The sequence below is a fragment of the Podarcis muralis genome, chromosome 1 (genome assembly GCF_964188315.1).
Source record: "Podarcis muralis chromosome 1, rPodMur119.hap1.1, whole genome shotgun sequence".
Classification (NCBI taxonomy): Eukaryota; Metazoa; Chordata; class Lepidosauria; order Squamata; family Lacertidae; genus Podarcis; species Podarcis muralis.
In genome coordinates, this window is record NC_135655.1 from 118,463,538 (window position 1) to 118,477,495 (window position 13,958).

A 13,958-nucleotide genomic window follows, 5' to 3' on the forward strand; every position below is an offset into this window, starting at 1 on the left:
CATGTGACTTAATTCCATAAGACACAGGACTTGTGGGGGGGATGGGGCATCAGCATTAGTTTCTCATTTGAGAAGCTCTGAAGTAACAAACCTAGGGCTGCCATATGTCCTGATTTTCTAGGACATGCCTTGGAATTTGCCCCTGGAAATGGGGTCCTGGAAATCAGGCAAATATCCTGGAAAACCGACAATGGGGGTTAAATCGTGCCAAAAATGCCTTTAAAAAAAGGTCCCAAACTCAATAATTCTTGTAGCTTTTACTAAAAAAGCAGCAACTTTGGTCCGCCCTCCCCTGCAAAACCCCACAACTCTGTCCTGATTTTCACTTTCCAAGATATGGCAACCTTAAACAAACCTTGAACCCTGGGTTCCAGAGTTGTAGAAGAGGGGCAAAGTTAAAACATTGAAGAATTAAGCTTCTGTGACATTTCTTCAACTCAGTCAATAGCATATATTTCCTAATGTCACTCCAGCTCGATCTAGTGATAAATGAACATACAAAAGTCAATGTAAAACTCATTTTCATGCAAGGGATGAAAGTCGGTCAGAACAAAGAAGGTTAATTGCAGTCTTGAAAGTTTTGACATTCATTAAGCTTTCCTCTGCCTATATGTTAAAACTGGAGAAGGAAGGGAAAACATCTATATTCATAACAATCTCTGTGTCTTTTATCGTTTCCCCCCCTTCTGTTGCTCTAATAGAAATTTGAAACTTTTGTCTCAATGTGATGCCCTTAAAGAGAGCAATATTGCCTTGCTGTCATGAAGAAACGGTCCCTGTAGCTTACCCTACTGTTCCCAACAAACGTAGCACATTGCCTCTGAGAAGTTCACAAATGAGACAAGCAGCCACTGTTGCTTGTGCCACACGTATCTCATAACTGGAGGAAACTTCCTTTGAGTACAGAGCTCTGTTTCTAGCAGTCATTCCAGTGAGTGCACTATACTGAAATAACCAAGAAGTTAGCATATCGTAGGAGTCGCTGATGTGTCTTTAGTTTGCACTATGGAGAAAACTGGTATTTAACATACATATGTTTCAGCAGGCTTTTAATAATTGGAAGTGTTTTAACAATGATCTATCTGATGCTTTTGCAACTTCTCTGTGAAAGGCGAAGCTTGGTGATGGTATCAACCTTTTTTTATAACACCGCTTTCATTTACATGTTTGCCAGCTGAACAGAGAGACAGTGGGTAAGCACCCTGCTCTGCTCTGCTGGGGCTTGGGGCCTGCAGCAAAAGTGGTAATAATTCCTGGGCCTCTTCCAGTACACATCAAAGCAGATCAGGACCTAGGGCAGCTCCCTGTGGACCCTGCTGGCCAGATAGGGAAGATGTATCAGCCATTGGAGACTTGAGCAGTAAGCCATCTTTAAAGGGCCTGCGGCATATTCTGCAATTGCATGCTCATCTGTGGTGGTGGAGCAACAGATGCTTCAGGAGGCTCATCCTTAGACGTTGAAGACAATAGGATTACCACACCCTCAAGCCAAGGCAGTGTAGAAGGGGGTGCTGAGAGCTCTCCCTTGAATCGAGGTTCCTGTTGCACTGTTTGAATCAGAGTCTTCCACAGACTGAAACTGGGGCCCTGAGACAGTAGACAGGCACCCAGATAGTACCAGGTACAGTGGTACCTCTGGTTACGTACTTAATTTGTTCCCGAGATCCTTTCTTAACCTGAAACTGTTTTTAACCTGAAGCACCACTTTAGCTAATGGGGCCGTGCCGCTGCAGTGCAATTTCTGTTCTCATCCTGAAGCAAAGTTCTTAACCCGAGGTATTATTTCTGGGTTAGCGGAGTGTAACCTGAAGCGTATGTAACCCGAGGTACTACTGTATTAAAGAAGCAGTCAGTAGATTTTTGTTTAAGATGTATTTCTTTTGTCGGTGACATTCCACCTACCTAATCTATTTGGAGCCCTCATCCAAGCACCGGGGGCGGGGGGGGGGGGGCGGGGGGCGGGTAAGCTCTAGCTAGCAGCAGCAGCCAGGCACTGAGGCCATTGAAGAAAAATATTTCATTATCAGCCAGACAAGAGATTTGGGGGGAGAGGGTTATTCCCTGTCTTGAGCGCTATGACATAATGCTCTATTTTAAAGAAGAAAGTAGAGGTGGTAGGTGGTTCTGCATGAATATAGCAGTGCACATCATATTGCCATTGGCATGCAGCAAAGCCCAATCGTTTCATTGGGTTGTGGCTATCAGGTGTTGTTTTATTTAGTCCACTGTGGGCTGACTTTTTCTCTATCACCCCTGCATTTTCCAGAGTGACCAGGATCTCTCTGTTTGCCTTCATTGACTGGTCACAGGTACACAATTTGTACCCTTCATAACTCGAGGGCTGGCTGGTGGTCCTGGCAAACTGCTGTCTACTAATGTACAGTGGTACCTCGGGTTACAGACGCTTCAGGTTACAGACGCTTCAGGTTACAGACTCTGCTAACCCAGAAATAGTACCTTGGGTTAAGAACTTTGCTTCAGGGTGAGAACAGAAATCTTGCAGTGGCGGCAGTGGGAGGCCCCATTAGCTAAATTGGTACCTCAGGTTAAGAACAGTTTCAGGTTAAGAACGGACCTCCAGAACGAATTAAGTTCTTCACCCGAGGTACCACTGTATGCACATTGGTTATAACTCAGTTCTATTCTATTTTGTTTGAACATTGTGTTTACAATTACTGTTTGATATAATTTGATACAATCAAATTGACACAGTTTGATATGATCAAATTGATACAGTTTGATATAAGCAAAATGATACAATTTGATACAAAAGATGCTATACGATTGAATGTTTTCTTGTTATTTGTCAAAGTGCCTCATTTTTGGTAGGGATGTACATTTTGATCAGGCAAAACCCCTTTAAAGTTCATTTGTAATGAGCAAACAAAGCATTTGTTTTACACTTAATAAAGTTACATTTACCTTGTTATACTTCAGGATTAGCAGTTCCTTGTATGTATTTAGCCCCAACAAAATAGTGCATCAAGGTAGGGAATAATGAAAAGTAGTGACTTGTGTGTGTGTTGCTTATTTATGCATTTGTTAATCAATGGGATACACGGGATTTAGTAGCTCTCAGGTTTCCTTAAAGAGATTTCCCTTAACAACAGAAACATTTGTAGGATTTTGAAGGTTGTGCTGAAGGTGCATTAAGAGTGATTACTTCTCATGGTCATCTTCATAGGTCTTGTGAATTGCGTGGAGCACAGACCCCTTTCTCCATTTCATAGTTAGTTGTTAACTACTAAAGCTAAATGTATAAAAATAAACCCAGCCACTCCAGTCTTATGCACTCTTATTTAAGGCTACTACTGATGTGACGTGGACGTGTGAAGGGACGCGGGTGGCGCTGTGGGTAAAAGCCTCAGCGCCTAGGGCTTGCCGATCGAAAGGTCGGCGGTTCGAATCCCCGTGGCGGGGTGCGCTCCCGCTGCTCGGTCCCAGCGCCTGCCAACCTAGCAGTTCGAAAGCACCCCCGGGTGCAAGTAGATAAATAGGGACCGCTTACCAGCGGGAAGGTAAACGGCGTTTCCGTGTGCTGTGCTGGCTCACCAGATGCAGCTTTGTCACGCTGGCCACGTGACCTGGAAGTGTCTCCGGACAGCGCTGGCCCCCGGCCTCTTGAGTGAGATGAGCGCACAACCCTAGAGTCTGGCAAGACTGGCCCGTACGGGCAGGGGTACCTTTACCTTTTACTGATGTGACTACCATCATTTCTCCAACTGTCTTGCCAAAGGGGAACTAGAGTGGATTTTAGATAACTATTCCCCACCCCCAGCAATATATTTATGACTTTCAGTTATCAGTGGGACTAGACTGTTTTCAATGCTGATGGAGTTGAAAGTGGCTGCAACAATACATGGAAGAAATCTAGGAGTTGTACAGTGAGATCAAATCTAACATTGGAAGTTGACTTTATTCAAGTACAGTGGTACCTCGGTTTATGAACTTGATCCATTCCTGCAGTCTGTTCTTAAACCGAAACTGTTCTTAAACCGAGGCACGCTTTCCCTAATGAGCCTTCCCGCCGCCGGTGCCCTTCCACCTTTCGGATTCCATTCTTAGACCGAGGTAAAGTTCGCAAACCGGGACACTACTTCCAGTTTTGTGGAGTTCTTAAACCGAATAGTTCATAAACAGGGCTGTTCTTAAACCAAGGTACCACTGTAGTAACACACATGACAAACAAACACCTAGTATAATAATAATTATAGGAGCAGTTGTGCTAGGACAGAGGTAGTCAACATGGTACCCTTCACGTCTGGAGTACAACTCTGTCCATCCCAGACTGCATGGTCAATGGTTACAGATGATGGTAGTTGAAGCCTGCATAATCCACGCTCGCTATTCCTGATCAAGAAGTTGCACAGTATACCAGTATAGTTCAGGTACAAGACACCCATTAGATGTGGGCGTTGTGCCACACTAAGAACAAGAGTGCCTGCTAGTAGAATGACTGTTGTTTAAGTGGGTTGTCACAGCTGGATATCACCCATTATCTAAAATTCATGGAGAAGCACAGCTGCAGTCTTGGGAAAGAAAATGCAGATTTTTAGAAAATGGATCGCAAATCAAACGACAAACATTGCATTGCCATATATGTTGTGCTTGCATTAAGAACAGTGTTCTTCTCATTTGAAAGGATATTTTGAAGTTAGATAAAGAACAGAACAGAGCACCCACAATAGCTAAGGTATCAGTGGTATAAGGTATTTCTGGACTTTACTTTAGCTAGAATATAATGCATCCATAACATGTCAGGAATAAAATTCACCTATGAGGCACTGCAGAAGACAGCAGGAGCTCAATAAGTCCCAAAGCACCAATAATGAACCATAGTATCCTCTAGCACACATGAAATGTTTACTTCCCTTCTGCTCGATGAATCGTGAGTTTTGTTATTTTTGTGCCTATTTTTGCGTGTGTTTTTTCACACGCCTTGGCCTCTCTGGCACCTCCAACCTGGTAAAAAAACCACTATATTTAGAAATGAATAAGCATTTTTGTGACTGGGAATGGTGGCTTGTTCTGAATATAAAATACTAGTTTTCAAATTAAAAACAATCCTTGATGGTTGCTTTGGGGCAGATTTGGCGGAAAGTATATTTTCTGTAACATCCAAGCAACAACAGCTTGTTGTTGTTGTTGTTGTTGTTGTTGTTTTAAAAAAATCTGCCAAAGTCTTAGATGATTAAAATGAACTGTCAATTAAGTTAATGGAAAAGGACTCATAATGTCTATATAATAGTTAAAGGAGCAGAGGCAGTGAAGGAGGTCAAGCCAACAGCAGTGTTTCCCGGGTAGCTTGGTAGGTTGCGCGTCCTGAAAAACACCCCAAGGAAATAAGATACAGTGGAGACAGAATTTTAGTTTAAAGGTTAATGGGCAAATTTAGGCCACAACTTTATGGAATACACAAGTGTGACTGGTATTGGCTTAGGCATTGGTATCTAATGACTATACTGGCTCCTGCTCACCCAGCAGGGAGCCTGCAAAGGGTAAACTACCAGCAGAGGGAGCTCCATCAATGCACCCCTGGGGTTCCCGCCATTCTGGCATGGCCCTAGCCCCTCCCCGGGCTTTGGACAAGATCCAGACCCCAGATTCCTTTAACGGAATACCCTATCAAATGGAGGGGCAGGTGATGGCCGCACCTCCCCTCCCCGCATCCCCCTAAAACCAATGCCTAACCGCTAAACCTTACAAAGTTGTGACGATTGCTAAGAGGTAGGCAAAAACCAAGTGGCCACTGCCAATCTGCCACATTGGGAAAAATTCCTACCCGGCCCCCATTCCAAAACAGGCAACCAACTGAAGTCCAAAGCAAGGCCAGACATGACCTAACTAATGAGTGGGTAGACGGGTGTTTGGCAGCACGAAGCAAGAGGAGGTCCCCATGTCACGCTGCTGATTAAGTACCCCCCAGCCCCTGCCAAATCGCTGATTGGCTAAAGGCCAGTGGTATGATCATGGCACCACCCGCCTCCAAGCTGGTTGGGGGGAGTCCCAGGGCCGTGTGGAACATGGACCCTCTGTTAGGAGGCTCCAACTTAGAGTGTGGTGCTGATAACACCAAGGCCGCAGGTTTGGTCCCTGTATGGAACAACTTCATATTCCTGCATTGTAGGGGGTTGGACTATAGGATGCTAAGGGTCCCTTCCAACTCTACAGTTCTATGATTCGACCTGCATGGTTTAGGAGATGGTGCCCATTGTTGTCGTCTTCTGCTTATAACTTTAAGCACAAGGAAGCTCATGAAGGAAAAAGTTACAAACTTCAGCATTAATATTTTAACTCTGCAATGCATCCAGTGGTACCTGTTGTACAAAGAGTAGACGAAGCACTTCTTAAAAGCTCATTTTGATACTAATACCCTTATCTCTCTGTGCCATACAGTAATTGTAGTTAATTGGCAGCACTAGCTGCTTCTGCTGTATGGTTGCGGTATGTGATTGCAATGTGCCAACCCTGCTAATAAATCACAATATTACCGTGCATGATGTGAAGGTTCAGAGGGACACAGCTTTGTTTTTTATCTGTCATTCATCCTAGAAGCACATTTTATTTGTATTTCCAGATCAGGTGTTCCTCAATTTATTTCAGATAGACTGTTGTTAGTTTACTTATTCAACTTCTGCTGGCTTCAGACAATGCACTTTGCAATGATACCCTGTTGTGCAAATATCAGGAGGTCCCTAGAATTCTAAAAGGTTGGTTTAAAAACAGCAGGTTTAGAATTTGTTTTAATTTACCTTTGACTTTCAGAAAGGTTTTGTTCACATAGTCAGACTTTCCCCAGCAAATTGAAGTCAGAGAATATACTTGAAAAACAACACGAATCTAGAAACTGAATAGAAAGAGCAACTACCAGACTTATTGTGCCTTCAGCATAGTGTGGGGTGGTGAAAGGGCATCATTGTGATGTGAGAACCAAAACTACACATACAGTACTGAGCCGTGGGTTAAAATAGGTGCACAACTTTTAATTGCTTGCAACAGGCAGAGATTTTAGGATGACAAAGTATCTAAACTGCAGACAGCCCAGGTTACCATGACCTTCAGTCCCAATGTCAAGAATCATATTGATTCTGAATCTATAGAGTGGACAACACTGTGTTCTCAGGATGTGAGTGGTTTGGGTGGCATGTTTGCCCCGTTGTGGGTGGTGGGCAGGTCCCATGGGACGAGGAAGGACAGATATTACCCAGCTGCTCATTTGTTCTTTTTGCATGGTCTCTGGCATGTTGGCATTGTATTTTTGTAGATATTGTCTTGCTGGGTTATTTTTAAAATTTGTTTGCCATTGATGATTTTCTGCTCCAAAATGCCATCTATTCTCATAGTGTCCTGTTAATTATGTGACAATGAGTGGAATGTTTTCCAGGGAAGCTGAAGTGTGTGATAATGTCAAGAATAATTACCTAACACTTTAAAGATTCTGAAGCAGTGCTGAAGTAGTGCTTAATTTCAGATAAACATTGGGGTCACACCACTTTTAAAAAAAATCTTAAATACCACAATATGCTGCCTGTGCTTATTGATCAAATTCATCAGTATTGCAGCGTGTTAGAATGACCTTTGAGCTGCCTAAATAATGGGGAAGAAACCCTGAGAGCCAATCTATACATCATGCAAAGTTAGGTGGTAAAATAATGGACTCTGTCATTTCAGATGGCAGGGAAGGTGCCACATTTTGCATGCTCCTTGCACATAGTATACCATCAGTGGGGAAGTAAGGCAAAATAGTGACACTTTGCTTGAAATCTAAACTGCTAGTGTCCATAATTCTACAACCTGTGCAGGTTAAACAGCATTGCAAGTTAAAAAATGCTGACTTCTACCCACAACACAATGTCACCGTGAAACATGGTTGAGGATATAAAATTATCTAATAACCTTGAAACTTCCATAGAAGCTGGGTGGGAGAAAAATGCCTGACTGAATAACAACCTCCATCTCCAGTAACAATCTGGGAGAACATGAAAGATCTTATAGGTAATAACACAAAATAGGGTGCATATTTATGCAGAATTATGCATCTTTTTAGTTTTTAGTCATTCAGTGGTTACAAGCACACTTGGTGTTGCACCCTAAGGGATACTTAAATATTACCTTTATGAAAGGCAAAAAGCAAGTAAAAAAGTGATTGTGATGAAAACGAAGGGAAGTAATGCTATTTAGACATATAAAGAGTCTGTTGACACTCTTGTGAAAGTTACTTGAACTTTCATCTTGACTTTTGAGTGAAGGACGGATGAAAGGGGTACCCAGAAATTGAGAGCAGTTTGCTGCTGCAGTGGAGCACCTTTCAGCAGCTGCCATTCCTTCCCCCACAAATGTTGCTAGAGTGACGCCACAGTCTCATTCCAGGGGCATTGCTGGCTGGTAGCTTCTAGAGCCAGGGGTCAGCAAGGTTTTTCAGCAGGGGGCTGGTCTACTGTCCCTCAGACCTTGTGGGGGGGCCGGACTATACAGTCATACCTCGGGTTACAGACGCTTCAGGTTGTGCATTTTCGGGTTGCGCACCACGCCGAACCCGGAAGTACAGGTTACTTCCAGGTTTCGGTGCTCGAGCATGCGCAGAAGCACTAAATCACGCTTTGCGCATGCGCAAAAGCACCGAATCACAACCCGCACGTGCACAGATGTGGCACTGCGGGTTGTGAATGTGCCTCCCACACTGATCACATTCATAACCCGAGCATCCACTGTTTTTTGGAAAAAATAATAATGAATGAATTCCTATGCCCCACAAATAAACCAGAGATGTATTTTAAATAAAAGCACACATTCTACTCATGTAAAAACACCAGGCAGGCCCCACAAATAACCCAGAGATGCATTTTAAATAAAAGGACACACCCTACTCATTTAAAAACACGCTGATTCCCGGACTGTCCATGGGCTGGATTTAGAAGATGATTGGGCCGGATCCGGGCCTCAGGCCTTAGTTTGCCTACCCATGCTCTAGAGCAGTGTTTCCCAACCTTGGGCCTCCAGCTGTTTTTGGACTACAACTCCCATCATCCCTAGCTAGCAAGACCAGTGGTCAGGGATGATGGGGATTGTAGTTCAAAAACAGCTGGAGGCCCAAGGTTGGGAAACACTGCTCTAGAGGAGTTTTACTGTTGCTGCAGCCAATGTCAGGAAGGTTTTTTTGGGGAAAGTGGGTGAAAAGAAGTCACAGCACATGGTAATCACTCCTTCAACCATTTAATTGCGCCTTCGTTTCCATCACTTGCAAATGGAGGTGGGGGTGGAGAGAGGAGAATTTGGTCTTGACCCTTGATAGCTGATAGCTGAACGTCCCTGTATCACAAAACAATTCCATTGAACATGTTGAAAAGGAACACATTTAATGAAATATTCCTTTCTCCCTCCCCTCCTGTTCTAAGGTTTTCCTATCAAGCCTTGTGGGACTCCCCCCCCCCCCCCGGGCTTCCTTCTCCTGTGTTTTTGGGCCTTTACATTTCTAAGCACCATATAATTTTCTTTAAAGCATTGCCATTTCAAGGGCTGAGTGAGATCCACCCTAGCGGAATGTTTCAGGAGGTAGTTTAAATAAAATTGTAGTTTTAAATAATGCAGCTTATTGATATTGCTTTCCACTAGTGGCTTGTATCTACATTAGGAAGAAAGGAAATAATAAAGATTCCTCGGGAGATGTTAGTGTCTCGCAGAGAGAAAATCAACAAAACAGAAGAGACTTGGAAAATATATAGACTCTGGAGGCACAACATTGAAAGATGACTCTTGCGAAATCCGAAGAAGCTATCAGACATTCAACAGTTAGCAAGTTATTATATCTGTATATATCTGTACATGTGTTTTCAACATCCACCACTCTCTAGCTCAGGGTTAGTCAATGAGATACCCTCCAGATGTTGTTGGACTCCAACTCTCGTCCACTTGGCATAGAGGCAATCCATTGTAGACGGCACCAGATCCAGCCAACGTGGCCAATGCTCAGGGATGGTATGAGTTGCCCAGCAGCATATGAGCGGCACAGTATTAGCTACCTCTGCTCTGGTTTGGCAGAAGGCCAAGCTAGAGGTCACTGCAGCTGTTTCATAGTATTTCAGTAGGAGATTGCCTCAATTATATAGGAAGAAATGGCTGGTGGGTAGGTCTGGGCGATATATTGCCCCAAACCGGCTTGAAGTCCATATCACGATACAGGTCTCATAATTTTTGACCTGGTAATATATTGTGAATCATGATGTGTGTTAGGGCTGGATTTCAGAACTCTGCAATGCAGGAATATACAGCTGTCCCATACCGGGATCGAACTTGTAACCTTCTGATTATAAGCACTATGCTCTAGTCCATAGCATGATGTTGGTTTCATTATATTTGACCTGGCAATATATCATGAATCATGATGTGTGTGTGCACGCTATGCAGAAATCACAATGTGGGGGAAACCGTGAAGCCAGCCAGTGTTTCTACATAGCTCCGTTCTTATTTCAGACATCTTGATACAGTCGTACCTTGGATCCTGAACGCCTTGCAAGTCGAACATTTTGACTCCCGAACACTGCAAACCTGGAAGTGAGTGTTCTGGTTTGCAAACGTTCTTTGGAACCTGAATGTCCTCCGTGGCTTCTGATTGGCTGCAGAAGCTTCCTGCAACCAATCAGAAGCTGTGCCTTGGTTTCTGAATGTTTTGGATGGGCTTCCAGAACGGATTCTGTTCGACTTCTGAGGTACCACTGTATATCGGTACATCACGATGTTGAACTGGTGATATATCGCTGGTGATATATGCTGAAAACCAGATATTTCCCAGCCCTACTGGTGGGTCCAATTTTTAAAGCAAAGGGAGAGCATGGATAAGAAATATATCGAACCACTTTGCCTCCTGTGGCTTACTCCCTGCATCCTATCTCTCAAAATGTTTTTTTCCACAGCCAAAGTCACTTCCACTATCAGGGTTTGACTGAGGATAAAAGCACTTGGAGAGAGAAGCTTCAGGGAGATAAGCCATGTGTGTGAGAGATCTACACATCTTTCTCAAGCATCTCCCCTGCTTTTAAAACCAGACCTTCATTACTTACTCTTACTCACTGGCACAGTTTCAAATTTAAACATACGAAAATGGTTCCATAAGGTCTAGTTCGGCCCTAAGAAGTCAGGATTGATTCTCAAAAATGGCTTGCAAATTTGACCTTCTTCTTTCCCCTTTTGCTTCCCTGACTCACATTTTACCTCTGCAAGGGGCATAGCTGAGAGTAATAGGGCAGGCAGGTAGGGTAACCTATTCATTTATCTAAAAACATACCTTTTGTTCTCCAAGCAGCTTACAAAATAATTCCACAGAAACATAAAGCCCAATAAAAACCTGCCCAGCATACCGAAGTCAACTTTATATAATAAAAACAAGGACAGGACAGGATAGTTCAACATAAAAACAGGAAGGCAGAACTTTAATGCACATTTTAAAAGTTGGCAAAATAAAAAGATTTTAGCAGCCCACCTAAGTGTATGAGAAAATGAAGTTCCACTACTCAGATGCCACAATAGAAAGTTGAAATGATGCGTAGAAGTTCCATTTCCTGGTAAAATTAAGGGATTTGTAATTTTTCTCTGTGCAGAGAAAACTGCATATTCTTTAAACTTCAGTACCTCTGGAGTCAGCTATGCTGGCAGGATGTCCAACCTTTCTAGAATAGTGACTGGGGTTGTTATTGCTGCCAATTTACTTTCTGTCCTGTTGCTTTCCAGAGATAAGGAGTAGGTGGGCTGCCAAGTGACTTTTGTGACCACTCTGTGTGATCTCTTGCAATTTGTAGAATTGCTCCCCCCCCCCCCTCTCTCTCTCTCTCTCTCTCTCTCTCTCTCACACACACACACACACACACACACAGGTTCTGTGGCTATCCCTAAAAATAATTTGTTACTCTTGCCTCATGTGAATCTTTATCTCTTTTTATAATGGTGGTTTATTTGATAACTTTGTCCTCTTAACTTAACATTTCACATTTATCTTCTTTCTGCATCTGGCTGCTTTGTCTGGCAGACTCCCATACCGAACATTCATAAACAGAAACTTTGCAGAGCCAGAGGGATGTTAACTAGCCTTACAGACATAACAGCTCAAGGCAGTTGAGAGAAAGGGTGAGTGGATGTGTGTTATTTAAAGGCTATATTTGCTGAGGTCAGTTTGATCTTCAGAATGCTTAATAAAATTGAGAAGTCTCTGTAGCTGTAGAAAACCCACACCCTAAATGTCAGCCTGTCTTTGACAGCCCAGTCATTCTAAACTTTAGCTCTTGTATGTGTGTGTGGAGGGGAGATATAATGTAAGAGGCATGATCCCTTTCATCCATTTTATTAAGCTTCAATTGATTAAAGGGCAGTGGGGCCACTCTGCTTGCCCTTCCTTTGAGGTTCCCCAGCCCTGAACTGCCCTCCTGACAGCCATGCATTGGGTGTGGATGTCTGATAAGAAGTCCATGCATGCAGACAGGGCCAGCGCAAGACATTTTGGCACCTGAGGCAATACACAAATTGGCAAAAAACAACCCTCCACCAAGGAAGAACAGATGAGTGAAGATCTGCATCAGGAACAAGGGACGAATATAGATCTACACGGGGAACAAAGGTGGGAGGAGACCAGCAATGTCTCCTGTTCACCAAGAGGCCAATGTAGAGGCAGTATTGGGGAGGCCCGAACTCCCACAAAATTTTTGTTGTGGACGCTCAGCACCCACACCGCAGGGCCTCCGGCGCAATGTCCAGTGCCTGAACTGAACTGAGATGTAGACCTAAGACTGAACCGCAACAATGCTTATTTGCTGGGAATTTCTAGCAGGAATAATTTTCGCCAAGCAAGGCCCCCAAAGCAAGTCTACTGTCACTGCCAATTTATAAGCCAATGCTTGAATTCTTTTGAAAGCGTTTTCCTGTTAAGATCCTTCAGGATTCTATGTATGATATGATAAAATATTCCTTTTGGCAGTAATGTGGCATTGGGAGGACATGCTTGAATGCATCAATGGAATATTATGTATAAAACTAAGCTACTTAGGGTGCAGAGTATTAGAGTTGAGTGCTGTGGATGGTGTTCACATTTTCATTCGGGATGTTTTTGAGAACAACAGTCTCTCCCTTCCACCTCTCAGTGGGAAGGCAGTGCAACCCATCTTTCTGCCAGCTGCTCTCAAGCAGGCGTTCCGTTGGGAAAGTTGCATACATCTAAACCAAGCATCTGCTTGGAGATGGTGGAAGCATTTGGTGGTCCTATTTGTGCCTTTGATTTTGAGAAACAGTAGAGTCACATAGAGTTATCTCTAAATTAGTGATTAGAATAAAACACACACACACACACACACACACACACACACACTTACTTTCTTCCCAAAGAATTCAGATCATAACATTTGCTGGGCTAAAAAAGCATTATGTCATAAAGAAAACAAGGTTTGCCTGGGGGGAGGGAATTTGAAAATGATAAACTTCTTTCCCCCCCTCTTGACCTCAACACTCTTAATTGTATTTAGGCAATCCTCGGAGACAATTGTATTTTGTTAAACTAGCATAAATTTGCTGAATGTTTTCCTTAATATAATTTCTACTCCCACATTATTCTGTTTTTAAACCCCCAATTTCATAAATAAGATATCAGCCCCTGTTTTGCTTAGAGAAGATGAGAAGAGAAAGAGGTATTAAAAACTGAGAAATGTATGCAGCGTTTTCCTTTTTCTGTTGTATCCAAAAGCCAGGGCTAGTGCAACTACTGGGGAGAAGTATTAATTTGAAGAAGAATTGTGGCTATATGGAAAGGACTGTCCTCAGGGCCACCACCCAATATTGACAACTGCCTTTCATAACACAGGGTGCCTACATACCACTTTTTCAGGGCAGGTAGCCAAGCCTTTTTAGTTTACCATTACCATGTCTATAATTTAATCTGCAGCATTGAGTCTTTGATCTTAAACATGGCAGGACTGTTATTA

General features: G+C 43.2%; 1 protein-coding gene across 7 annotated transcripts in view; it reads left to right on the plus strand.

Annotated features, from left to right (window-relative positions):
- The window catches only part of GULP1 (GULP PTB domain containing engulfment adaptor 1), a 164,147-nt gene that overhangs the window by 2,377 nt on the left and 147,812 nt on the right, over nt 1-13,958 (plus strand). The window contains exon 2 of one of the 7 annotated variants that reach the window (XM_077917218.1): nt 12,020-12,117. The exons of the other annotated variants lie outside the window; for them this stretch is intronic. The gene's annotated coding sequence lies outside the window, so the exon portion shown is untranslated. The remainder of the gene's footprint in view (nt 1-12,019; nt 12,118-13,958) is intronic. 7 annotated transcript variants of the gene reach the window in all.